This window comes from Cryptomeria japonica, chromosome 4 (assembly GCF_030272615.1).
Source record: "Cryptomeria japonica chromosome 4, Sugi_1.0, whole genome shotgun sequence".
NCBI classification, from domain to species: Eukaryota; Viridiplantae; Streptophyta; class Pinopsida; order Cupressales; family Cupressaceae; genus Cryptomeria; species Cryptomeria japonica.
Genome location: NC_081408.1, coordinates 152,126,221 through 152,151,198, shown reverse-complemented (window position 1 = coordinate 152,151,198; position 24,978 = coordinate 152,126,221). Strand labels below are relative to the sequence as shown.

The 24,978-nt window shown below is 33.7% G+C and overlaps 1 long non-coding RNA gene across 1 annotated transcript; it reads right to left on the bottom strand.

Moving 5' to 3' along the window:
• Nucleotides 1–1,573: 1,573 nt before the first annotated feature.
• LOC131041459 (uncharacterized) lies at nucleotides 1,574–2,798 on the bottom strand. Its single transcript, XR_009105033.2, has 3 exons — nucleotides 2,681–2,798; nucleotides 2,544–2,599; nucleotides 1,574–2,356 (listed from the first exon to the last, which is right to left on the bottom strand). It is a non-coding gene; the product is annotated as an uncharacterized LOC131041459 (long non-coding RNA).
• Nucleotides 2,799–24,978: the final 22,180 nt, after the last annotated feature.

Below are 24,978 nucleotides of genomic sequence, written 5' to 3'. Positions count from 1 at the left end.
TGACTTATTTTTATGCTACTTTGGGTTATCTCTAGAAAATTTACACTTGTCTTTAGAAATAAGTTCCTCAAGATCTTTCTTTTCTAGCTGATATTCTTGAAACAACCTAATTTACATATCTGAACATATATCACACCTTAATGATCACTATTCTCAACTTTTTTTATGAATCAATCAGAATTAGAATTTTTTTAGATAAATATAGCATAGTTCAAAAACTCCATAATTTTTTAGCATTCTTCCTTAATATTCCTTTTAGGAATGTGAATTTTTTTTTTATACTTTTTGTGATTATGTTTCTTCCTCAGGGTTGAATATTGTTTGCCAAGGTTGCATGATTCTCAACATTTAGTCCTCGGCATCTACCATCATTACATGAGGATCTACATTGCGAGGGCTACACAGTCTATCTTCTTCTTTTATCTTATAGTAGGAAGTTTTTATTATATAGATTTTTTTCTTCTTAGCATTTGGAGAGTCATTCATTCCTCCCTTTTGCGGTACTCTTTCTATTGGATTTTATATCTTTCCCAATTTATGAGAGATTACTCTGTAAATGGGTACCTAATCAAATGAACCCATCATTATTTTTAGATTGATTGTATACCCTTTCTAAGTTGCACTTACTGGGGGTTGTGGTGTTTTATTTATAATTTGGAAATATTTGTCCTAAGTGTAATATTGCACATAATACCTTGTGTTAATTAAGAAATCTTAATTAGTATATGTTCACATAATATTGTGCATTTTAAGATAAAAATGAATTTACCTTACACTATAAATGTATATGTTTACATAAATTTACCAATCAAGATCATTGACATTTATCCTACTCTTCTGTCTTAAGTTGTCATTTTTTACATGCTTTCCTTTTTAAACTCTTGCATGAGCATACAATTATTTTCCCTATATAAGATCCAGGTTCTCTAAAAATAAGATTAACTAATACAAAATAACATAATATAATTTGATATATCATTACATTCTCACAAACAACTCTAACTTATTCAAAATAAATTTAAATTCGTTTTAAATAAAATTTAAAAAATTAGAACTAATTTATCAAATTAATCAAAATAATAACTTATGCACAAATATTCTTTAGATTTTCATAAAACTAAAGTCAAATCTAAAACATATAAACTAAACATTTTGTACATGTCTATCCCTTATAATCTATATTAGCTACTAAATAAATTACTCTTATACCTAAAATAACTCAAACAAATTGTTACTTTACACAATTTAAACTCTCATTTTCTTTTATTCTTTATTTGCTTTTTATTAGGGGGAAGTGCCTGAACTGGTTGCACATCCAAATAAAAAACTATCTATAAAAAAAGTTCAAGGCTTCTAGGTGAAGCCCAATAAAAGCAATGAAAATTTAATAAAACATTCATATAAATATAAACAAAAACATAAACGTAGAAGTTATGAGATAACCAATTAAAAATATGTAAGACTAAAAACAACAAAAAAAAAAACATTCATGGAAATTAAGAAACATAGCCACATCCATCCATCATGTCGTTGAACTCCTCCTCACACAAGAGTGAGGTGTTCCTAGTCTTTCCCTCGTTCTTGGTTTCTGCAGGAGCCTTGATTTTCTTCTTCTTCTCAATTTTCTTATCCACAATCATAACCTACATCACTCACTTCTACATAAAGCTTTTGTTTATTATGATCAGATTCTCAATGCCCCCTTCCAAGAGTTCGATCCATTCTCTGTTTCTCTCACAGTCCAAATGAATTTGAGTGGTTTGTCGTCCTTGACATTAAGATCCTCAACTTTCATAGCCATCGCCTATGAATTTGAGTGGTTTGTCGTCCTTGACATTAAGATTCTCTGTGGCCTCAACAAATTTTAGCCCACTCGAAGGCTCATAGCCCCTTACAATTAATTATATTCATGCAACTAAAAATAGAACATGCACCAATATGCATTATTCTAGCAACACTTTTAACTGAAATTTCTAAAAATAAATAATTCCAGATTAAATCTAAGCTTGCAGTCAAACTACGCATGGTAGTCAAAATGAAATGCATAGCGGTGAGGCTCATGCATCAGCTCTCAACAAAAAGCTTCCAGGGTTATTCTTTCTCTACTAAATATTCATTAGATGTCTATTAAAAAACCAACAAAAAGCAATATAACCAATTAAAATTACATGATTTAAAAATTTGTAGGCTTGGCAATTGCCATGATACAAGGTGATGCGAATATGTCTATTCATTCAGCCAGTGGTAATCATTCAGTACCTATACGAATGTAAATTCTCTAATTTCCACGACCTGGCGCCGGCGAACTATGACCACCACCATAATCTTCTACTTCTTCGGTGTTTCTCTTTTCAATCTGTTTATTAATCATCAATACGACCAATGAATCCTATTTAAAACTGCGATAATATGGCTTTCCAAATGTACTTTTATAATACAAAGTATTTGCTGTATTTAATAAATCAATTATTAAAAAAAAAGCATTTACGCTGACCGATACCAGCAGGGCAGTAAAATGTCTCTGTTTAAAAGATATTTTATACCTCCGTGTTGTACTCCGCTCTTACGCCCATTTTCCTTTCATCTCTATTATGAGTGTCTGCCAATCGTCAAAATAGGTATCAATAATAACCTTTGAATGCTTATGAAATTACTATTTGGAAACGAAAGAAAAAATTACCAAGTAGACGACAGTGTGATTGAAATATTAAGACCAACATTAGTAAAACAATGATGGCCGAGTGTCTGCCCATGATCCCAGTCTGAAGGAAATACAGGAGATATGAGGCTTGTTATTTGTTATTCATTCTGTGAATGGAGAAGCGTATATATAGCTTTATTTGCCGTGTTTGGTGGTTCCATCAAAGTTGAGCTTACATTGAGATTTGTTTGGTGGTTCCCACTTGATGTCTTTCCTATTCCTATTTCTTGATTGAATTCATAAGAAGACTACCTACCTTTGAAGGAAAAAACTTATTCTTGGCCAATCCTTAAGAACACAATCATCCGAGGAGGTGTAAGAGGATTTCATGCTTTTGTTCTTAATTGTATATGCCTTTATTTTGTTCTTAATTGTATATGCCTTTACCGCTTTCCTCTATCTTATCAAGGACATGTTCTAACTAATCTTTCTCCTTTCTAATGATTTGACCAAAGCTATGGTTGAAATGGTTCAAATGATTTGACCAAACCTATGTGTACAACTAAAATAGATTAATGTTATTTTATGATTTACTCTCTTTTCCATATCTTGATAGTATGACATAGTATGTTCATATGTTAAATGAATGTATATATATCAAGTTGCATCAAATTTCATCCTAAATGTCATTTCCATATTGCTAGGCTTCCCTTGTAGGGTTGGGTATTCTTAGACTAGGATCATTTTGGGGACGTGTAAGCTTCATGGTTTGGTGTAAAAGCACTTGAACTATGGTCTCATCTCTTGGTTTTTAGATGATCACTAGGTTAGTGTAGGCTGGAGATTCTAGTGATTTGTATTCTTATTGTACTATTATGACCAGATGGGCATGAGAGCCTAGGTAACATACATTTGCACAATATGTTATTATACTCTATATTCTTAATTTAATCTTACTTCATGCAATGATGTAATATGTACTCAAATATTGATGTTGTTTCATTATATTTTCTTTTTAATGTGTAATTGAGTTATTTAGTTGATTTTTTGACATAATTTCAAGGTCCATCCCTTACATTTGGTATCAAAGTTATAGGTTCAACACTAGGGCGTTGAGTTCACTTGCTGATGATTGATTGTAGAACTCTTCAATCAAATACTAATTAGCACATTTGTGTGTAAGTACTTATAGATTGAGTCAATAGTTGAATGAACTTGGTTCAACTTAAGTAGTGGAGGGGGGGGGGGGGGATAACTCCTAGATGTTGTTAGACCTAATAGGAAGGGAAGGTATCCTTTTCTTGAAATTTTGTATGCATATATATGTGTAATGTGTGATGAGACAAAAAAGATGCCTAGGTCACATGATTTAGATGGGTTATGTTGTTGCCATGTTTGACATAACTTGATATTCTTCATAATTTATTGTTTGTAAATGATTACTTAGATCATCATGTGTGTTGTGGATTTCTCTCTAGGGTAATGGTCTCCTCAAAATTTGACTTGATTTGACTTGAATGCCTATCGATTGACCCCTAATTGTGCATTATAAGTTATATGGAATGAGTGTTGCCTTTAAATGTGAAAGAGATTAAATAATTCATGTCCGTGATATATTAGTGTTTTTGTACTTTCAATGAGTGCATTATACAACTTTCTCTATAAGAATACATAGTGCATATATGGAGTTGTCATAATAGATGATTTGCATCAATAACTTATATCCTCAGATTTCTTTTTCCATTATATTCATTTGAGAATCTATGTGGCTGATTGTCCTATTGTGTTATGAAGAAGTCCATTCAACCCCTTCTGCATAATGTGTATCCTACAATCATCATCTATATTTTTTGCATCAACCATACTCTACATAGTGGGTGTAATTGAGTTCATAATGTAAATCTTGTATCATGATGGTATTGTGTTCATATAGCCTATTGCCTCTATTGTGTTATCTTTGTTAAGTGTGTGAATACCACTATACCATAGCCTCTGATAGTGACTCATGATGTAAGATTATGTAAGTCCCTTGTGTGGATAGTTTTGCCATGGTTGAATAGTTTAGTCATGCCCTATATAAATTAATTTTTAAAGTACCCTTGTATTAGAATTATAGTGTACATTGGATTATTTTCAAAGAAATTGGAAATGGATGTGGCCAAGTTCAAGACGAAATGCATCGAATTCATGATAAGATAGTAGTAGCACGAGATGTCTTGAGGATAAGTATTGATTAAGGAATAGTTATTGAATCCAAAGAATTAAAAAAAAAGAATAAATATTATCTTCTACGACGAAGATGGTATGGTAACCAAAGAGCAAATGAATGATATGCTCGAGTTTGTGATTTTGGTAAACAAGGTTCAAGAGTTCGAACTTGAATGGGAGGATGCCATCGTCAAAGCCTTCAATGAGGTGATGCACATGGAAGAGAAACTCAAGTCTCTACTAGAAATCTCGATGAAGGAGATAGAAGAAATGGTGACTAGATTCATTGAATATGCCAGGAAGGAATGTGAGAAAAGGAACTAGATTTTAGAAGAAAATTTGTTATGATCCTATGTAGCATTTCACATTCCTATTGGAGGATGCTTCCTCTATTTCCATGTTGGTATATGTTGCCTTCTTATTGGTTTCATTCATGGTGATGATTATCCAGATAGAGTTTTGTTGGTGTAAATAATTATTCATCTTGGATATTATTACACTTTACTTAAGTTTACTTCAGTACATGCATTTAATAGTAGCTTGGGTATGAGACTTGGGTGTTTGTGCCACATTGAGATAGTGTGTGTAAGAGAATTTCCACCTTTTATGGTGTTGATCTTATCTTGTTTTTACATTCCACCTCTTGTGGAATATTATATCATTTCTCTTACCTACCCACACCTATTTCCTACCTACCTTTATTTCTTATTGACCCACATGTCATGTTTGTGTGCTCACATATCCATAAGCCTTGCCTATATAAGTAGACTCATCTACATTGTTTGTACGTGCAATCATTGAACATCTTGTAATGATCCAATTGATTATATTTTGCATCTTCATAGAATACAGTTTATTCCTATCATCTATTTAGTTCTCTCTTATTTGTGCTTTCCATTGCCTCTAGATCTTGGCAAAATCTCACATGGTATCAAAGCCATTAGAGTGTCATTGGTTTGCCAATTGAGAGAAATTTGATGTTATTTGGGGTTTGCATTTTGGGGCTTTCTACTGCAGGTTTTTATTGAAACTTGATGGGTCAAATTTGAGGTCATCATTGGATGTAGGAGGTCCAAGAAAGTCAGTTTTTCCTTTTGTTTTATCCAAATCGGACTTCAGAGGCCAAATCTAGAGGCATTTGAAGTTTGAAGCTGTGACAAAATTTTTTCAGAAATTATAATTTTGTAGACAATTTTCAAATAGTGATATCTCACTCATTTGGACTCCTTTTATTGAGCAATTTTTTGGGGGGGGGTAGAATGTCGTGATCTATATTGTGGTGTAGGAGTTTTCTGATTTTTGGATATAGGTTTTTTGAAAATCGTGAAATCCTAATTTTTACAACTTTGGAGGCTTCATTTGGGCTCATACGACCTCCTTTTCAGGTGCCGTTTTTTTTGAAAGTGCATAATTTTTTGTCTACTTTCATAATCCATCATTAGTTTGCAATGATTATGAGTAGAAATTGTTCTTTTAGTATTTGGTCATTTTTTGGCCTATTTGGTACTTGTATTGTGTTTGGATCTTAGTTTATATCACTAGCAGTATTTGTTGAAGTCTCTTATATCTAATTTTGAGAAGTTGTAAAGTTGAAATCAGAAGTCCACTTTTCCATTATTTGCAAGTGCCAACATGATCTTTTTATTGGGGGTCAGTTGTTCATTTATATCTCTTGGTGAAATTCCATTCGGAGGCATCTTCATCTGCAGTATTCTACAGGGCTTCTTTGTTGGTGGCATCATTTTCATGTTTCCACATTTGAATATTTTATCATGATGTATGCTCTTGCTTGAGAAATGTTGTACTCACACTATCAAATAGTGCCACACCTCTTTGTATATTGTTATTGTTGACTATTTGTTGTAATCCTCTTGTACACATAGATTAGGAATTTCTTGTGAGACTTTGTGCATGGCTCTTGTGAGACTTAGATTGTACCAGTATTTCTGCCATTTACAAGTATCCAGATGATGCTCAAAGAAGGTTGTCTCCATGCTTGATCTTCATTTTGTTGCAATGAGTGATTCATCATCATTGACTTGGTACCTGGTTTTGTCACACTTTGACATTATTGGTGCAACATTGGCTCTTTTTTGTCCTTATGGGGAGGCATTTTGGTCAACATCATTGGAACATCCTTGTAGGAGATTCAACATTAAGGGAGGGCTTCATGGTCTCTTCTTCTCTCTTATTGGGGGGACATATTTTTGTTCTTCTCATTCATCATTGAGAGCATTGTGTGCTTTCATCTTCTCTCTTTTGGGCGAGGTTTTTTTCCCATTGTGTTTTTCTCTCTTTCCCCGCTTTATGGGAGATTTCATTTGTATTTGTACATGGGTACCTAACATGGCCTCATAGCCGAGACCCATCTTGCATTGCCTAGTTGCATTGTAGACTTTAGCGCATTCCCCTAAGTTGCACTTAAGGGGGGTGTTGGTGTAAATAATTATTCATCTTGGATATTATTACACTTTACTTAAGTTTACTTCAGTTAATGGATTTAATAGTAGTTTGGGTATGAGACACTTGGGTGTTTGTGCCACATTAGGATAGTGTGTAGGAGAATTTCCACCTTTTATGGTGTTGATCTTATCTTGTTGTTACATTCCACCTCCTGTGGAATATTATATCATTTCTCCTACCTACCTTTATTTCTTATTGAGCCACATGTCATGTTTGTGTGCTCACATATCCATAAGCCTTGTCTATATAAGCAGACTCATCTACGTTGTTTGTACGAGCAATAGTTGAACAACTTGTAATGATCCAGTTGATCATATTTTGCATCTTGATAGAATACAATTTATTCCTACCATCTATTTAGTTCTCTTTTATTTGTGCTTTCCATTGCCTCTAGATCTTGGCAAAATCTCACAGTTTTCATTTGTGTCAAACCCTAATTAGGGTTTAGGTGACAAAATCTTGGCCTTTGATCTTCATTTGATCTCGGCCCTTCATTGTATTAGGAAGCTCTATATAAGCTTCACTCATTTTCATTTGTAAGGTTAATAGTTAATGGTTAATAGTTGATAGCAAGAGATGATAGTGAATAGTGAGAGAGTAATGGTAGCAAGTGTAAGACTTGAAGAATTGTTGTTATTTAGTCATTGGATTAATGAAACAATTAAGTTATGGGGTTTTTACTCAATCCTTGAAGCTCATTGCATGGTTCTTCTATCTTCTCAAGATGATATTTTCATGATATTTTTAGCATAGATTACATGATGGAATGTCATATTTGATATATAGTGAAGCTCGTTATCCATACCACTAGCTTCCTTGCTGATTGTAAGCGAGCCTTGCGTGGTCAACTAGAACATTTAAAAGTGTTTAAGTTCGATTATCATTCAACTTTTGATATGCATTCAATTGATGGTGTCTATGGTTAACAATGATTTGGAAACCTTAGAATGCCCTTAGAAGATTGCATTAGTTCAAGTAAAGTTGTTCATGTATGGCAATGCTATAACTAGTTGAGCTTCATTTGTATTCATTCTTCATCCATTCATGCTAGAATAGCTTAGAATTCCCTCTAAACCTTGACCTTTTGCCTATTTTTTAATAATGATTTAGTAAGTTTTAGAAAGAAACCTCATTGGATACCATCCGCTAATCAATTGTTGAGTCTTCTTGAACCATAAATTCCCTTTGATGAAATGACAATTACAATGACCAACTAAGCTTATCCACACGTAAAGATCCTACATTAAGAACCTTGGAGTCTTTTTGGGTGATCCTTAAGCAAATATTCAACATCCAAAATATTTTGTTCAAGAGAGGGTAAGATACTTTGTTATTTTATTCTGAGTTTGGATGTGCCTAGTGAGCACATCAACACTACCCTTCTGGAACCTGCATGGTTATAGGAGATGGTGTCCTCACCCCTTGCATCTCTGGTACTCTACTTAATTCATGATAAATCCCTCAGCTCATGTACAAAATTACATAATTTTTTCCCTCTAATTTGTTCAAGTAATCTTGGTAACACTTATTTGTTTATATATCTTAGTTCTCTCAGCAGTAGGAGGAATCAAGAGGGTCGACAAGTCACTGAACCAGGGTGAGTTTTTGATGTCTCCTCACACATAAAATTTTAAAAGGGATAGGAAGGGTTGGTCATACATAGGTATCTGACTTTATGATTTCTTTGCAGATGTAGTTGTGATGATCTCTGTGATTATTTTAGTTTTGCTATTCTGCATCTAGAGCTTCAGAACCAATAAAGTTGGGTGTATGTTCGGCCCTGCAATATTACTATGGTTTTTGCTTATTGGGTCCATCGACATCTACAACTTCGCTAAACATGACAAGGTTGTTCTGTAGGCCTTCAATCTGATGTGCATCATTGACTACTTTAAAAGAAATTCTAAAAAAGGCTGGCTCTCCTTGGGAGGAGTTGTTCTCTACATTACAGGTATGTAAAATCATACCCACTTTTTCTTTTATTAGTAAATCTGATTGTGTATGCAGAGTTAATTGATTGCAAAACTTATTATGCAGGAATTGAGGTCATCTTTGTAGACTTGGGTCATTTTTCAGTTTGATCTATTCAGGTGAGTACCACCTTTGATAGATGTACAAGCTTTGTTCAAGAATTGGATTTTAATTTCACATAAACTAACTTACACTTGTGATACAATTGTTTAGATTGCACTTACTAGAGTAGTTTATCCTTGTTTTATTTGTGCCTATGTGAGTCAAGTTTCATACCTTCGACGATTTCCAAAAAATGTATCAGATAGTTTTTAAAAGTGAATTCCAAGTAAAGTATTGCATCATTGCTTCCACAGTCCACTCACAGATATGGAAAGCTAAACTGGTAGAAGCAGCAACTATGAATAATATGAAGAATGAGGCATTGAAATATATGGTTTTTATATGATTCAGATCCTCTATACATGCCCATGTTTGTTGTTGCTATTTTGTCTTCAATTATTGCAAGTCAGTCAATGATATCGGCTACATATTTTACCATAGTAAAGAAATCCATGTCGATGGTGTGCTTTCCTCAAGTTACAATCATCCACACATCTCTGAAATATGAAGGGCAGTTGTACATCCCTGAGAACAACTACATTCTCATGGTTCCGTGTGTAATTGCACCACTTCTTTCAAAGACACAAAAAAAATTGGCAATGCCTATGGTATACAGTCCTATAACAACACCTTTTTAGGTTATAATGAAGATTTCATACTTAATAAAAATTAATTAAGAAGTTTATAATTTGACATGTTGGTGTAGGCATAGCTATGGTTATTGTGATGATAGTGACCTCAGCCTTCCTTGCTCTCATAATGCTCATGATATGGCAGACAACTGTTACTGGTGGGTGCTTATGTGGTCATATTTGGAACAATAGAGCTTATCTTCTTCTCAGCAGTGCTTTGGAAGTTTACAGAAGGAGGGTACCTTCCTTTATCTTTTGCATCAGTATTCTTATTTGTGATCTACTTATGACACTATGTACATGCAAGGAGATATGAATACGATGTGGAGCAAAAAATGTTGGCGGATTACATGACAAGCCTTGGTAGAATTAGCTCAAGGGATTCTTGCTATATTTTCACACTTCATAACAAACCTCCTAGCCTTGCATTCTGTAGTTGTATTCATGTGTTTCAAGTTTAATGTTGTCTTACTGAAAGCATTGTTTCTTGATTATAAATACCCTGTAGAATCTATGATCCAAGTTCGTATAGTTGATATGGGAAGAGTGCTGGAATTGGAAGGCATGGTTGTTAGAGCTCAGGTAATCTCACAATTTCTTCTTTCTCTAATTCTTTTGCATGTATGTTAGCGACATAATATGCTCTGAAAGTGCAAAAGATACAATAACAAAAAAATTGATTTTTCATATATTTCATTATTAGTAGTTTTTTAGCGAGTTGAACACTTTGAAATTCAAAGTTTGAAATTGGTAAAAATGACAAAAACATATGTGGTATGAAAAATTAAAAAAATGTGTATTTTATTATCAAACCAGTCCATGTTAAGATTTAGATTAAGGCAAGCTAGACAAAGAGATTGACTTTTTGTTTTTTGTTTCTAAGGAGAACCCTCATGCATCAAGTGTTCTCAGAAAAGCTGGATAGATGAAAAATGAGCAAGATATGAACATTGAGAAACTAAACAAAGAGTTGAGTCAAATGCAAAGTTATATGGTAGAGAGCGAATGGTATAAAGACCGTTGTAAGAGGCACTATAGCTACTATGATTCTTTCAAACAACACATGGAACAACAAGATCAACATGTAAATTTGGCTCGTATAAAGTTGGAAATTGTTGAAAAGGAGGAGAAGCATGTATTGCTAAGTGATTTCAAATGCCAAAATAAATGGATCAATGTTGGCACAACATATAAAAGACTTGTATGATAAACCTAATTTTTGTAGCCTATAGAAGACTTGGTAATTATAAACCTAATTTTTGTATCATCATACTTGTTTAATGAATATTTGTCAATATATTCACTGTCAAGCTTTTCCTTAAGAACATGAGGAGTTGGTTGTTTCCTAAATAATTATCAATTTTGTTTAGGAAATCAAGCTTGTTTTCTTGGATGAAGTTAGTTTGTATTGTTTATTTTTTTAATACATTTTGATTGAAAACCACACAACAAATATTTAAAATAAATTGTATATTTTATTTTTTTTTGATAAAAGTGGATAGAACCACTGAACTATATTAAATTTTAAAAGTTTTTTTTCTTTATAGTGTTTGGTTCAAAAAGCACTGAAGGGAAAAAACCAGTAAGAAAACCCTTTAGTATTGGATAAGTAACACAAGCCTATTCTACCCAATACCAAATGTCCATTGGCATAGTACATCAAAAAACCCATCCCAAATACATTAGCCACATTAGATATAAAGGAAGCCACCAATAAAAGCATATAGAAGGAATATTAAAGTATGATCACTGAAGGATGCATATCCATTGCTGCCAAAAAACATCAGTTTGAACCACCCCTGTCTATGAAACACAATTCTCCAACCACTAGTTAGAATGACACCACATAGCAGAAATGAAACCATAAACAGACACCCTATCAAAATAAACATTGTGGTCTAGCATAACAGAACCCACACCAAAGAAAAGCCACACCAAAAAAGGAGGTAGATGAAGACAACAACTATGCCCTTCTTTACTTCAAAAGTTCTAAAACCAAGGAAGGGATCTCATCCACACTTATCTCCCACATATTAGCATCACTGTCAATGGCTAAATTAACTAAGAAATCTGCAATCTTATTCACTTCCCTATAACAGTGGGAAATCAAGAAGGAATCAAAAAAGTCTAATTTTTGCATAATATGATCAAGTAGATATTGTAATTACCAACAATTCGACTTCCTTTTCATGACACTTTGAATAATAACCATAGAATCACCCTCAATTATCAATTCCTTGATTCCCAAAGATATAGCCATATCCAAACCAAAGGACAAAGCAAAGAATTATGCATAATTGTTAGACTTGAAACCAATCACATGACAATGAGCCTAAATAAATCTTACCTTATGATCATAAATTACCATACCTGCCCCTGCTAGGCTAGGGTTCTCATGAGAAGCACCATCAAAATTCAATTTAAAATGCCCATGCGGAGGAGGTTTCCAACAAGCAAAATTTCTCTTACTTTTAGCATTAGTTTTATTTAAAATAGATCCATGAGAAGGTAAGACTGATAACATTCTCCAAACTCGAGTTACCCTACCATCCCAACGAGAAAAAGAGGTAACGGATTCCAAATTCTTATAGATAAAAGACAAAGCAACTTCAGAGATGGAAGATTCAATCCTCAATAAAACCTCGGCCAAGGAAGAACTTGTTTGTTTAAAAATCCTATTATTACGTTCTAACCAAATATTCCAAATCACAATAGATGGAGAAATAATCCAAAGACGTGCATAGAAAGATGAGGCAAATAGGAGAGGCCAGGCTCTAAAGTGGGAAAGGAGATCCTTAGCAATAACAAAGGAAAGATTAAGCTTTTCAAACAACCACTGCCAGCAAGCATAGGCAAAATCACAATGAAGAAACAAGTGTGCAGAGGATTCTAAATTTTTATTACAAAAGACACAAGAAAATACTGCACTAATACCCAACCTGTCCAACCTCATTCCTATAAGGACCCTGTCCTGCACTACTAACCAAGCAAAAGCACCAGCCTTATGGCCAAGTAGATAAATCTTTAGCAACCAAGAGAGAATTATAGCCATCCTTAACTGTGTACTTCCCAGAGATATTCCTTGTCTAGATAAGCTCATCGCCAGCATCAAAAAGAATTATTACTCTCTTCGCCAACATCTTTTCATATTCCAATTTCACATTTTGATCAATATCTAAAAACTCAATTGATTTCCATTTTGCTACCTTAAGATTCCCACTATACTCAATTTTAAAATAATCAGCCACAAAGACACCCCAAAGGGAAGAAAGAGTGGAAATTAAAGGATACCAATCCCTCAAGTTCACCAGAGGGGGATGTCCATTCCAAACTTCCTCCCAAAACTTGACTTTTCTACCATTATGAATAATCCATGAGAGATGAGGCAAAATCACTGATCTACATTTACATAGAAAATTCCAAATAACTGAACCAAACGGTAAACTAGAAACTTGAAAAACATATTCTCTTGGTCTGTTATTTAAATATTTAGCAAACATAATTTGTGTCTAGAAGGAGAATGGTCTCTCATACAATTTCCAAACCAACTTAGCACCTAAGTCTAAATTCTAACTTTCTAGACTCCTAATGCCTATGCCCCCAAGGTTTTTAGGAAAACAAACTTTATCCCATGCTACCATAAGGAGTTTCTTCTTACCATATTTATTATTACTCTAAAGGAAGGACCTCAGAGTATCTTGCAAACTAACAAGAGCTGCTTTTGGAGACTACAAAACAGACATGAGATAAATAGGAACAACATTTAGGATAGACTTAATAAGAACAATCTTACATTTAGGATAGACTTAATAAGAACATTTCGGACAGACTAAAATGATCTTATCCCAAAACTCAACTCTATCCTACTTAATGAAGAAAGGTATACCAAGATAAGAACAAGGAAGATTTCCAAATGCAAATCCCCAAAAAATCTTCAATCTATCCAGAACCAATTGTGAAGCATGAAGGAAAAAAATCTTTGACTTATCAACATTGACTCTCTAACCAGAAAAGGATGCATAATTTTGTATTATCCCCTTTATCACTCTTGCCTCACCCAATGAGGCCTGCCCAAATAACAAGGTATCATCTGCAAACAAGCAATGTGAAATGCTTTGTGGAACATTATGAATCCTAATTCCCTTCCAAAGCCCTCCCAGCTTAGTGGCTCTTATAGCCCAACTAGACATTTACACTAGAAGAATGAACAAGAAAGGAGACAGGGGATCCCCCTGCCTCAAACCACTAGAAGAGGAGAAAAAACCACAAGGGGAGCCATTAATTAGAACCAAGAACGTTGCAGAAGAAATACAAGCATGAATCCATTTGACCCATGCCTTGGAAAAACCCAATTTAAGTAGAACAACACACAATGCCCCCCATTCTACTCTATCATATGCTTTCATCATATCTAATTTGAGGATCATGGCTAGGACTCTCTAAGTATAAATAGAATGCAAAACCTCATGTGCCACTATAGCTCCCTCTGTCGTCTCCCTTCCTAGAAAAAAACCACCTTGTTCTAAAGAAATGATCTTAGGTAAAATTTTAGCCAACCTTAAAGAAATAGCCTTGGTAAAAATCTTGTACAAAGTATAGCAAATGTCTTGGTAACCTCTTTTTTAGGAATAATTGCAATCATTGTATTATTAAGCTCTTTCAAAATAGACCTATTCCTTCTAGCTTCCTCAAGGGCCAATAAGACATCATTTCCCACAAAATCCCAACATTTCTGAAAAAATAAAGGAGTAAAGCTATCCGGTCCTGGAGCCTTATCAGAGTTCACTGAGAAAACAACATTCTTAACTTCATCCAAAGAAAAAGGAGACATCGACATTTTATTATCTTTCGAAGATACCAAAGAAGGAATATTAGAAGAAATGTTATTACGAAGATCCCCATGCTCCGAAGACAATAGCGACTTAAAAAACCTAACTGCCTCTGAAGCAATATCCTCCTAGTCTATTAAAAGTTTGCTATTTGGACACTCAATACAAGATATCCTATTTTTACTTCTCTTAATTTTTGTTGAAGAGTGAAATTTTTTTGTATTTCTATCACTATCTGAAAGCCAAATCTCCCTCGATTTTTGTCTCCAATAGATTTCTTCTCTGGACAAAACTTCTTCAAGCTCTACTTTTAGCAATTTTAGTTCATCAAAAACAAGAGGCACCATACCATGTTGAATCACATGTGAATTAAGACATTCAATCATATTTTGAATCCTCTTTTTTTCCTAAAAGATGTTCTTAAAATGCAAGATATTTCATTCTCTAATATTAAATTTCAAAAATCTTAACTTCTTAGCAATCTAAAACATTCGAGATCTAGAGCAATAAGGAGTAGAACTCCACCATTTTTTGAGCAAAGGCAAAAAGGAGGAATCTCTAAACCACATAGGTTCAAATTTAAAGGGTGACTTAAAAGGAGCTTTATCTTCCATAATTGATAGGGAAATTGGAAAATGATCTGACCCCGAAACTAGAAGAATAGAGGAAAAAAATTCGAACTCTAAATTAATCCAAACATCTAATAACAAAAACTGGTCTAACCTTTCCGCAATCTAAGAAAAATCTCTTCGCATATTTGTCCATGTGAAAATCCCATTTTGAAACTGACAATCAAAAAGACCCATGTTCTTAATGAACATCCCAAAGTCTTCCATAATTTTTTTATTAGGAAGAATACCTCCTTTCTTTTCTCCCAAGTCAGTGATAGAATTAAAATCCCCCCCAAAGATTATAAAGGGACCATGCCTTAAAGGGGAGGAAATTCTCTTAAGATCTCCCCATAATTTAGTCTTCCTTTGAATACCAGAAGGAGCATAAATGTTAAAAAGCCAAAACTTAACCTTCGAAAGCTTGCTTTTAACTATAGCCAACATCCAGTTTACAGTAGAAGCAACTAGCTCAACCTCAATGTTATAGTTATTCCAAAGTAATGCCAAACCCCCTGATGCACCACAAGCTAGAGAGGAGAGGAATTCCCACTTTCTCCAAGAAGAAAAAACCAAATCAGCAAACTCCTTTGACAATTTTGTCTCTTGCAACATGAAAATATCACACGTAACTAAGTCCATCTGGGACTTAATTAAGCGCCTCTTGTTAGGTGCATTTAAGCTCCTAACATTACAAGATATAATTCTCATTGCTCTCAAGGGGAGACTGAGGCTCCCCTCTTTCCTTTAGACAAAGAAGACTTCCCTTCTCCAAAACTACTTTGAAGATTACACTTCACAGCCCCTGACCTAGTCATAGGAGGACTGATAATAGACCTCTTACTCCTCTTACCCTTAGGAGTACTACTTCCTTTCATAGCATCACCAAGAGAAACTGAATGCTTCCCTTTCCCAACACCTGGAGAAAGAGACAAAGTCTTCTGAATCCCAGCATCAATTTCCAATTGAGTCTTTTGATTCTTTGGACGCCTACCCCTACCAGGAGAAACCACAGATGAAGCCCTAATTAGAGTAGTTTGAACAATTGGTAAACTCTTACTTGACTTAGGAGAAGTCATGACTAAATTATCTATGATGCCCACTTCTGATGAGGCTGAAACCTCAAAAGGGTTAGCAGATGCAGAAATAGGAAGGGTCAATTTAATTCCCCCCAAGTCATTCTTAATGGAACATATAACCCTATTCGTAATGTCCTCATCCATCTGATGCTCGTGATCTTTAAAAAGATCATTTACTTGGTGAACAAGATTTTCATTTGGCATAATAACAGGAATGTCTCCCAACTAAATATTATTTCCTAAGGAAGTGTTATTATCCACATCCACATCAACATGCTGTGAAGAATTAGACACCAATTCTTTGACTTGTTGAGAAAGGATAGTATCATCAAGAAACCCTAGAGCAGAAACCCCAACATTAGACTCTGAGACAACCCCATCATTCTTCGCAAAAATCTGACCAATCCCCTGACAACTTTCTAAGTATTCTTTTGACTTCATAGGATAGACATGATTCCCACCACCATCATTTAGTGACTTATCCAAGGAATTCAAGGTAGTGAGATTTGGAAGCAGATCATCCACATTGTTGTCCCTTGAAACCACAATATTCTAGTCAGCTACTGGCTTATCCTTACTTGAAAATAACCCTATAGACTCTGGATCATGAGACACAACATAAACCTCTCACTTCCCAACATCCCTCATAGCCTGGTTAAGCTCAAAAGTAGCGGGATGTTTCCCAGTGGAACCATTAACTAATAGTTTATCCAAAAATGGATTATCGTTACTTGCCTTATCCAAAATAGAGGATTTTGAAAAATCCATAAGAAAAGGAGCATCCAATTGCAAGGAAGTTTTACCAAAGTCTTTCTCCAGCTTATTAACTGGTTGTTTCCAGATACCCTCATGAGATTTAATGATATAGGTCCAAGGGCAAACATTATTAGGGTTAGTCAGGACACAGATTTTTACCAAAACCTCCCCCTCCACAAAATCAAATCTTGATGATAAGAAAGAACCACAAGTATTACCAATTTGTTCCAAAACCTCTGGGTCCGTAAATTCAAACGGTAATTTGGGCAGCCCAAACGAGAAAGGAACTAATTTAAAGCTTGACCAAGAAGGGACATAAAATGGTTTCCAAGCCGAAACAAACACTAGATTTTTACAAAACCAGTAATGTGAAGATTTTAAAACTTCATCCCTAATAGAAGAAGAGTTGAAAACAATAATAAATGCATTTGCAGAGAGTAATTGAAAATAACGCATATCAGACCACTTTTTCTGCAATTTATGATGAAATTTAGATAAACTAGTTGCATTGCCCTATATTTCCCTAAAAATAGCATGTGTATGCAAACAACGAGCTTTCAAATCCACAACAGAATCAAGTAATTCACTGCATGGAACAAGAACCCATACCTATGAAGACCCACCTCCTAATTCAGAGCCAGATTGATTTTCACTTACCTTATTGTCCTTTCCTGATGTCAAAGATTCCCTTACCTTATGCCCCCTTTGATGTGACAAAGATAACTCAAGCAGGTTACTATTAGACTATTTGTCCATCATCTTTTCACCAGCGTTCAACTGAGAAACCCTAATTGCCTCATTTACAGATGAAAACTTCACAAATTTCACATAGGATGGTTTTCCTCCCAACTCTATAGATCATCTACTTGGAAGCCCCTTTAAATGATTTGGGATAAACTTTTGCCATGGGCCTTGACCAAAATGCCTACGATCTAAAAATCGTTGATGCCCTTCACTAGAGCTATCCATACTCTGGCAATTTCCACTGCTTGGACCTTTGAAAAAACCTCGAAAATACTTGGAGACCAGTATGAAATTTCTTAAGTCTGCCCTCAATCAATTCTATGTTGCCATATCTACCCATTTGCCCATCGTGAAGACTAGCTATGGGACATGTGGTGGATCATCCTAGCCCATATCATCCCACTCGCAAATAACCCTAGTTTCACCCATACCGAGCAAGAAATTGCAGTCATATCTCTGTTTTTACCAGGGTAGCAGACCAAAAAGTTATGCAATGGTGGAAAAACCTTCAGAGGTCCATAGTGACTGAAGCAGCTGATCGTGATTCACAGGAAATAAATTGTTTATTTTTTTAATATTATCTCTAGAGAGACAATAGTTGAGATCTTAAGATATATTGTCTCTCAAAAGATGATATGATTTTAATTGAAATTATTGGCTCTCTAGAGACAATATGTCTTTAAATGCCAATAAATATAAAATTGTCTCTACAAAGACAAAAATATTTTTGTTTTATATTGTCTTCATAGAGACAATTTTTTAAGACGATAATTTGAGACACTCGGTTAAAACCTATATTTAAGACAATACACAACTTTTTTTTTTATCTCAAGTTAAGACAATTTGTTCAAATATTGTCTTAAATATTATTCTTCCTCAGATTTATCATCATTGGGGTGGTTCTCTATGGCCTCAACAAATTTTAGCACCAATATATAGTTGTAACATCCATAGCCAGTTCACTATCAGAAGTATAATAGTTAGGGAGGGGGAAACAGTAAGGCTATTGTCGGGGAACTTACAAGATGCTTTGCCTTTGCTGCTAACAAACTTAGGGTGAATGCTTAGAGGGTTATTCCTTCTTTGCTAAATATGCATTAGATGTCTCTTCAAAAAGCAAGACAAATCAATATAACCAATTGATAAAAATACATGATTTGAAAATTTGTAGGTTTCACATGATACAAAGTGATAACTATCTCTAAAATAAGAGAAATTATTTTCTAAAAACTGAATGAGACTGGAATCCATAATCAATATAACTAAAGTAAATTCTTTAATGTCCATGGCCTAGTGAATAATGATGGGGATTATAATCTTCTACTTCTTCGGTGTTTCTCCTTTCAATCAATATGACTGATGAATCCCATTTAAAACTGCATTAATAAGGCTTTCCAGATGCACATTGATAATATAAATTATTTTCTTTATTTAATAAATTAATTATAAAAAATAATACATTTACAATGATGGATACCAGCAGGCCAATAATATGTCTCTGTTTAAAAGATATTTTATACCTTCGTGTTGTACTCCGCTCTTATGCCTATTTTCCTTTCATCTCTATTATGAGTGTCTGCCAATCATCAAAATAGGTATCAATAATAACCTTTAAATGCTTATGAAATTACAAATTGGAAACGAAAGAGAAAATTACCAAGGAGATATGAGAATTGTTATTTGTTATTATTTGTTATTTGAATGGAGAAGAGTATATATAAAGTTATTTGTTATTATTTTTTATTTGAATGGAGAAAGAGAAAATCTAGAATATATAATTATAGATTTTTAGATAACATTTGTACCATTTGAAATGAGCGGAAGCAGGAGAGGCGGGAGTGAGCTGGTTACAATCCTAAGCTGGCACCTATAACCTTGACCAGATAAAATAGGTAATTGGATACTCTTTAACAATCTTGGAGATGGTTATCAGCGCCAGGATGAGTTCTATGTTGTGGACATGGGTGATTATGACGTTATCTTAGGGATGAATTGGATCACATTGTTGAGAGAGTATTTATTATATGACTTGGATGACTCTGATTTTGGGTGTTTTACTAAAAAATTTCACTTTCAGCCTATCAAAAAGATAAAATCTGTGAAAAATCAAATTGAAAATGGACGAATTTGACTAAATACTTAGCATATTACAAGAAATAAATGATAAAGACAAATCCATCAGAGTTTCTAAATCCACATCCATGCAAGAAGAATCCCAAAGAACATCCCAATGGCTAAAAAGAACCAACCTCTCGACCATGTGGAACCAAAGGAACCACCCCCTGTGCTAGGAGATGACACAAGGTCCCAACACATACTCTAAACCTAAGCTGGCACCTATAACCAATTTTATCAAGACTCTCAGTTGTCACTACTCGGTTCATTGCTCACCCTGTCAAAATTAACTGTGCATTTGGATACTCTATTCTGCTCGGTATACTCCCCCTTTGATACTTTGATACTATACTCCCCCTTTTTGACAAACATCACTGTGCCCTAGTTTTTAGTTTTGGCGGTATTTTTGTGATGGGTTATGATTGTTCGAATAGATACACTACACCTAGGTAATTGTGATATGATTTATAGAGGCCGATATAGTACAAATTGATGCAGAACAAAAAGGGGGAGTATAGTATACGAGCATGCTTAATGTATGAGCGAAGGAGATATGTTATGTGCAAAGGCAGAAATATTAAGTTATCTTTTCCTTTAGGCAGATCTACCAATGGCATGTGCCCATTTATCAACCCATATTGATAAGGGGAGTATATCTAAATATACTATTTCATGTTCAGGCTTAAAATTATTCTCCACATCAATATACTGTACAAAACTCTGATTAGTAGCAATAATTAACATAACTATATAATTCAAAGAACAACTTATATGTAACCTACTATTTTGTTTTATGTTAATAGTCAGTTTAATTCCTAATTTGTAATATATATAGATATGTTAGACATCACATTGAATTATTTTGTATCAGTGAAGGAGATATGTTATGTGCAAAGGCAGAAATATTAAGTTGCAAAGTATGATGGTAAAGAAGTGTTGAGTGCACAAAAGAGGATCTATACAAGAAAGTTATGCTACTACTAGATCACACTACACGTTGTTTTCTAATCACTGCAATAGTCCAAAATATTGTAGTGTATCTGGTCAAACAATCATGACGCATCACAAAAATACCGCCAAAACTAAAAACTTATACACATTCCAAAATTTTCTCTTTCACTAGAGGTTCACTGATGGAGGATATTCACAAGGGTTTGAGAGTGCGTACCTGATCACCTCCTAGGATTATTCAATCTGTGCTCTTTATCCCTTAGCATTACCCTCTGAGCATTATCGTGATCAATATTTTGTATTAACTGCTTGGTTGTCACTACTCGGTTCACTGCTCGCCCTGTCAAAATTAACTGTGCATTTGGATACTTTGTTCTTCTCGGTATACTCCCCCTATATACTACACTCCCCCTTTGATACTTTGATACTATACTCCCCCTTTTTGACAAACATCAAAACTTAGTTACCATTCGGTGGAGGCAACTAGTCAAAAATGGATTTGTACTTTAAGCCTAAACATAATTTTAAGCCTGAACATAAAATAGTATATTCAGATATACTCCCCTTATCAATATACTGTACAAAACTCTGATTATGCATGCGCTATGATCAATATTCTATATTAACTGCTTAGTTTTCACTGCTCAGTTCACTGCTCGCCCTGTAAAAATTAACTGTGCGTTTGGATACTCTGTTCTTCTCGGTATACTCCCCCTGTATACTACACTCTCCCTTTGATACTTTGATACTATACTCCCCCTTTTTGACAAACATCAAAACTTAGTTACCATTCGATGGAGGCAACTAGTCAAAAATGGATTTGTACTTTAAGCCTAAACATAATTTTAAGCCTGAACATAAAATAGTATATTCAGATATACTCCCCTTATCAATATACTGTACAAAACTCTGATTATGCATGTGCTGTGATCAATATTCTGTATTAACTGCTTAGTTGTCACTGCTCAGTTCACTGCTCGCCCTGTCAAAATTAACTGTGCATTTGGATACTCTATTTTGCTCGGTATACTCCCCCTGTATACTACACTCCCACTTTCATACTTTGATACTATACTCCCCCTTTTTGACAAACATCAAAACTTAGTTACCATTCGGTGGAGGCAACTGGTCAAAAATGGATTTGTACTTTGTACCTGAAACGTTTACGCTCTTAAGATTATGGATTTGGATTTTCAGAAACATGTGCCTTTTTTGGTTTGAGTGCCCGAAGCTAAATGGGTGCCCGTTTCTTGAATGTATTTATTTATTTATTTAAAACCATTTTCCATCATTTTCATTGTTTCAAAAATGGGTAAACGTTTTAGAGGAGCATAGGTACCCATTTTTTCATCCTAGCTGACCCCCCCCAACCATTTTTTACCTCCTTCCATGTACTTATTTTTGTTTTTCATATTCTTCTTTATTTATTTTTATTATTTTTCACTGTAAAATTTAATTTATTGTTATTATTTTTCATAAAAAAATGTTAATTTATTGTTATTTTTTAATTGTAGTGTTTTAAAGTTTGAAAAATGTTTTTTTTTTTAATTTAATTTCATGCTTAAAATAGTTTTTAGTTTTTAAATATTGCAAAAAATATGAAAAGTAAAAAATAGTTAAAACACTAAACACTAGACACAAAAAACAGACAATAAACCCTGGACAAAAAAATGAACAATAAACCCTAGATTAAAAAAACAAACAATAAACCCTAGAAAATAAACGAACAAAAAACCCTAAAAAATTAACAAACAATAAACCCCCCTTATCTCTCTCTCACACATGTACACGTTACCTTCTCTCTATCATTACCTACTCTCTATCTCTCATTATCTATTCTCTTTGTAACTCGTTGTATCTCAAATTACCTACTCTCCCTCTCTCTCTCTCTATTTTAATCATGTATAAAAGTTTGAATTTTTGAATTTATATTTCTAAATGTTGTATTTAATTATAAGATTCTTTTCTAAAAGTTAGATGTTTAATTTATGTTTTGATGTCTAATTTATGTTTAAATTGAACTTTAAAATGATAATGAATATGAATGTGCTTTTTTGTGTGAGTGAAAAATAGGGTTCTTAAATTTGATAATACTCTAACTGTCACTATTAATCCTCACTACTTCCTAACTTAGCCCAATCTCTAAAGATATACTATATATTTACAAACATGATAACATGTCATATACTTTGACATTATAGTGGAAAGAGAAACCACAACCTGCCACCTACTCATCAAACTAATTGTACCACCACATAGACTAAATACATAGTCAATGTTAGACTTCCTAATGCCAACATGCCATATCCAATTTGAGTTTACAAGTCCCTATATTTTTAATAACATGTGGAACAATCCTACTACTAAACTTTCTTCTTTCCAAACTTTGGGCTTTGAAAACATGGTTGTTGAAAGCATTTTTTCTATTAAAGATCCTTGATAAAAAATAGAGAAATCCAAAGTACCATAAAGATATCTAAAAAATATCTTGAATGCAGCCTTGTGATTCTTTTTAAGATTAGTCATAAACCAACTCAAAACCCCCATTGTTTGGTAATTTATTGTCTAGTGTAGGTCATAGCATACATGAGGTTCCCAATCACACTATCACAAAGCACATGACTCATGTCCTCCAAATCTTTAAGTGCAAACAAATATTGCTCAAATAATTCATGGTTTTTCATAATTCTAGGTGTAGCAAAATGTTGTTTCTAGTTAGTTTATATTTTTTCCATATTTATAGGTGTAGACATATCTATAAGTATATCTCAAATAAAAGTAGAAACAATTTTTTTCATATATACAATTATCACAAAAGTGAAAATAAAAAATAATCAATTGATCCCTCAACAATATTTTTATTTTTCGAATACGTAAGTTCTTTTTCACTAATGTGGTCCATGTGTTCATGCTAGACCATAGTATATTTATTTAGAACATTATGGAACTCTTATATGTAAGGGTGAGTCATTGGGATGCTAAATATTAAATTCCAACCAAGAGGTAGTATGTCCATAAAGTCCAATGGCTACCAAAGTGATAGATGTCCACTAAATGTTAGCTCTTATTGAAGTAACATTAAGTGTTGTTAAAGTGTCATAAAAGTTGTCAAAGTTTGAACTTGTCATCAAAGTGACATTATTGGTGAAGTATCTCAATTGTTTCTAAAATGACATTATTATACTAAATTTCAACTACTCCTAAAGTCCACCTTCTACCAATGTCAGAATGTGTATCTAAAGATGTTTTTTAACTTAAAAATATTACACTAAATTTAAAATTATGCCTCAATGAGAAATATAATGTCATGTGGAAAGAATCTCTACATATAATCATCCATGTATCCTCACATATATGCATTCCAAATATATAACAATAATATCACTATTGTCATCCTAATAATTTATTGAATCTAAATCATCATTTAATTCATTCTTGTAATATTTTTCTTGCATTCATTTTTATGTGGATTTTCTTCACATAATTATAAAGCTTAACATAGGATTTATTGAGAGAATTTGATCACACTTTATATTTTGAGATTTGTCCTTTTTCTTATTTTTTCTCTTTGCTTTATCCTTTTATCTTCCTCTAATAACCAATGCATCCTATAAAAAAAATAGAGTTTTTTTTTTTAACTCCTCCAAGAGTAGAGAACCTACTAGTTATTCAAGCTTCAACTTAGTGTAGTACTACTAGTTGCGATCACTAAATCATCCCATGATTCTAGCAAAGAACACAACAAAGCAATACATATATTGGCAAGTTCATAGATATAACTTATGACTTTAATGGATTTAGTTAAAACCAAAAGAGAGTATTTGAATCGATTACTATCAAGTTGAAAATATAAAGTGGTAGCCTAATTGAATATAATGG